General features: G+C 46.9%; 1 pseudogene; it reads left to right on the top strand.

The window, feature by feature from the left end:
* Window positions 1-2827: 2827 nt before the first annotated feature.
* Window positions 2828-3787, top strand: LOC122689320 (annotated as a pseudogene).
* Window positions 3788-4503: the final 716 nt, after the last annotated feature.

Raw genomic sequence — 4503 nt, 5'->3', positions numbered from 1 at the left:
GCCACTGTTTTAAAGAAGACTAGAAAACAAAGCTACAACAATAAGAATAGAAAAATAAAGCAAAAGCGTCTGCCCACAATGCAGGAGACCCGGGTTCGATCCCTGGGTCGGGAAGATCCCCTGGAGAAGGAAATGGCAACCCACTCCAGTATTCTTGCCTAGAAAATTCCATTGATGGAGGAGCCTAGTGGGCTACAGTCCATGGGGTCACAAAGAGTCGGACATGACTGAGCGACTTTTCACATAAAAATGCAAATAAAGAGATAATATTTATCATCTGCATATGATTTCTGTATATAGGGATGTGAACAACCTCACAAAACAGGGGTTTTCAAAATCATTAATCTCAGTCCCTCCATGTACAAAGCACACTTTTTAGTGGATAAAGTATGAAAGAGGCTGTCTTACTGGTGAAAGCAGAAATAGATGGCTGTCACTTTTCTCTGACAACCCACCCCCTGACCTGGCCCCTGCCTGCCTTGTGCTCCGACTTCCCCATTTTCCATTGAGGCTGGAACATGACTCATTCCAGGCACTGCAAGGACTGCAGTAAGTGAATTCATCAAGGTTTTGCTGGAATCAGACATTTCCCAGGAGGCCTTAAGTCATGAAAAATGGGCCAAAAAAGAGAACTCCATGAATGGGAACACAGGAGAACAACAACAGAGAATAAAGGGGGATCACACGCAGACGGGCTAGTGGCTGTTTTTCACCCTAAAAGCCCTGGTCAAGGCTTTCTGGCTGAGACATGCCCTCAGTTACTCTTCAGGGTTCTCAGGGGCAAGACAACCTTGGCAATGAGGGTCAAGACATCAGCTCAACAGGAGGCATCAGGGACTTGGCAGAACCCAATGTGAGGACTGCATACAAGACCTACAGCCACCTCTGCTCCGAAACTGAGTGCAGAGTGTGCGGTGCTTGCCCCTGCTGGTGACCCCGGTGACCCCAGGGCAGGGGTCACAGGAAGTCACGGCCCCTGACTTGCGCCTGCAGAGAGCGAGGCTGTGAGCGCTTGAATCTGAGGTGCGGACTCCAGTCAGCAGCAGGAGGAACCCCAGGTGCCGTCAGGTGTCAGGTAAGCCTCTAAATGAGGACTGAGGGGATCCCCTGCCCCAGAAAGGAGGGCACCCACCTGATGAGAGCTCCACCCCAAACCCAGGAGACACAAGCAGGTTCAGGCTGAGCTACCACACGCTTCCTGTTTGGCAGTCTGATTGAGGTGGCGGCTTTTGTGCATGGGGCTCAGGGTCCCTGACCTATAGGTCCAAAAGCAGAGTTCCCTGAGGGAGTCTTGTGGGGACCCACACACCCAGCCCCTCCACCCCACCCCCCACTCCCCAGAAGAGCGGTGAATCACTGAGCCTTTGCAGGACAATTGGCCCTGGGAGGCCCCTGGCAGGGGGTGGCTGGAAGTGCTGCTGATTTGTTTACCCATTGGAGTCTGAGGGAGTGGAAGCCTAAGTCTGGGGCAGGCAGTGTCATGTCACCACAGGAAGGCATCTCAGACTATGCAGGAATCCTGATGAGGACCCCAAGTGATTTCTTAGGGAATCCTCTGACCCCAGGAAAGAGGATGTGCAGAGTGTCTGCTCCTCTTGTCAGCTCTCCATGTCCTGTCATGAGGTTCTCCTCACTTCCATTTTGGGGTTTCACCAAGATGAAGCCTTGATTGGAGGGGGGCCTCAAGCAGTAGATAGAGTGGGCACATTACCAACCAGAATCCAGTTTGAGAAGCGGATATGAGAATTGTGGAACTAATCAACCCAAGATTGAGGGGACTTCAAAGAGTCCTTCCCCTGTTATCAGCCCTAAGAAGCTCGGGGAGTTATATAGGCAGAGGCCACCCCTTTTTTCCTCCTCAGTGTCTAGCTTTTGCTATTGGCACAGGGAAGCCCTTGTGGAGGTTGATGGAATGTTCTTCCACAGTTTATTCTGGAGTAACTCAGAATGATAAGGCATTCTTGTATGCAGAGGGATTGACATCAGTTTGCAGAATGGTCAGACCTAAAGCCCCACCAATAGTCAAGACAAGGACCCTTAATGATAACTGAAGGAAAGTGGACCTCAGTAGAGTCAGGATCATGAAAAGTGCAACCCTGCTCCATTGGCACTGCTGAGAGGCTACAGACAGGGCTTTCAGGTGCCCTAATGCCCTTCTCCAGATCTCAGTAGGTGGAGGTTTTGTTCTGAGGAAGATTCCCATACTAGCATAGAAAGACATTCCAGGAATTGCCTGGATTTAAAGCAAGGCAAATGAGTAAGAATGCGGAGGACACTGAAACCATACTGATAATATACACAGAATCTAGCTCTGCTGTCTGCTCTGGGAAAACCCAGGTTGGGTTTCTCAAGGAGGTAACACCACACTTGCCTCTCAATTGTCTTAGGGGATATGATTTTGGTCTTAAAGGGACAGCCTTATGTTAGTATAGAGGAAGTGACCAAAGTCTTGTCCAGTGAAAAAGTGATGACCTGAGGGAGGACTAAGAGAACCACACTCTTCCAAACAGAAGTGGCTCTACAGAGCCCACACACAGTTTCCTATTGTGATCCCTGAGAATTATCCACTTGGGTTGGCTGACTGCACCCTGAGGAATATTCACACTTCCTCCTTCATGTTTTTGGAGACTTATTCACCACCAGGTCAAGACCCATGAAGCCATTTAGCACTGTTGTTAGAAGTCCACTGGAGGCAGCTTTTATCTGAGCCAGCACAGTGGAGCTTACCAGATGAGGCCACTCACATCTGCTTTCTTTCGCTTAGGTGGTGAATCCCCTTTGTTCTCCTTCTTGGCAATATTCTTGTCTGTTACCAGCAAGAGTCATCATGCCTCAGCATCCAGAGAACCCATGATGCTCCCATGATCAATGCTTTCACACCTGCATCAAATCCCAGTCCCTGGAGGTTTCACAGGTCTCCAAGGTGCTAGAGGAGACCCATCTCCCCTCCCATCTTCTAATGCCTGGCCATTTGAAGGAGTATCCTGGTGCTGGTATTCCCAGTACTCCTGAAGGTTGTCAGAATTTCTGTGCATCTTCCACTGCCATTACAGCCATCTCATCCATCAAATCAGAAGAGGGCTACATGATCCAGGAAGAAGAGAGTAGTCCAGGCACTTCACTGGCTCTGCTAGACCCCAGGAGTGTGCCTATATATGCTCTAGATGAGGAAATGAATTTGCTGGTGAATTTCCTGCTGCTTAAGTATCAAATGAAAGGGCTGATAACAAAGGCAGATACGTTGAATATTATCATCAACAAGTGTGAAGTACACTTCCTTGAGATCTTCTTGAGAGCCTCTGAATGCATGGAGATGCTCTTTGGCCTTGATCTGATGGAAGTGGATCGTACCAGTCACTGCTATTGCCTCCTCATCAAATTGGGCCTCACCTATGATGGGATAAAGCACGGTGAAGGGAGCCTGCCCAAATCTGGCATCCTGATACTTATCCTGAGTGTGATCTTCATGAAGGGCAACTGTGCCACCGAAGATAGAGCCTGGGAAGTTCTTAATGTGACTGCAATATATTCTTGGATGAATCACTTCATCTTTGGGGAGCCCAGGAATCTCATCACTGAAGATCTTGTGAAGGAAAAATATCTGGAATACTGGCAGGTGGCCAACACTGATCCTGCAGGATTTGAGTTCCTGTTGATCCCCAGAGCTCATGCTAAAACCACCAAGATTAAGGTCCTGGAGTTTCTGGCCAAAGTTAATAGGACTGACCCAAGTTCTTTCACATCTCAGTATGAGGATGCTCTGCAAGATGAAGAAGAGAGAGCCTGAGTCAGAAGTTGCCACTGCAAGTTCTAATGCCAAGGCTAGCAGCTTCTCCGACAACTAGATGAGGCAGGGATAGTTTCTTCATTCATTGTTGAAAAAGGCTGTTAGTGTTTGTAGAATTTTATCTCTGTGGTTGGGCTGAAAGGAAGACAGTATTTATGCCTATATCTTCCTATTTTGTATGGAGAAGGCAATGGCAACCCACTCCAGTACTCTTGCCTGGGAAATCCGATGGACAGAGGAGCCTGGTAGGCTACAGTCCATGGGGTCACGAAGAGTTGGACACGACTGACGTGACTTAGCAGTAGCAGCTTCCTATTTTGTATGCTTAATTTTTTATTTTATTATTTATTTATTTATTTATTTTGGTCTCATTAGTTATCTACTTTTTGATGTATGTACTATTCAAATATTGTTTCTTTTATTTTTTAAATGAATTTTTATTATTTCTTTGGCCACACTGCATAACATGTGGCATCTTCTTTCTCTTACTAGGAATTGAACCCATGCCCTTGTGATGGAAGCATGGAGTCTTAACCACCAGGCTACCAGGAAAGTCCCTGTTGTTTATTTCAATATAGATTTAATTGCCTTCAAAATCTTCAGGTTTTTGAATGATACTGGCCACACATTTAATGTTATAATGAGGTTTAAAGTAAGAATTTTGTTGTTTCATAGAACAAATTGTGAAACCACCTTACTTTGTCACCTGTAATAAG

Source organism: Cervus elaphus, chromosome X (genome assembly GCF_910594005.1).
Source record: "Cervus elaphus chromosome X, mCerEla1.1, whole genome shotgun sequence".
Taxonomy (NCBI): domain Eukaryota; kingdom Metazoa; phylum Chordata; class Mammalia; order Artiodactyla; family Cervidae; genus Cervus; species Cervus elaphus.
Note: the sequence above shows the minus strand (reverse complement) of the source record. Positions and strands in the feature narration are given on the sequence as shown.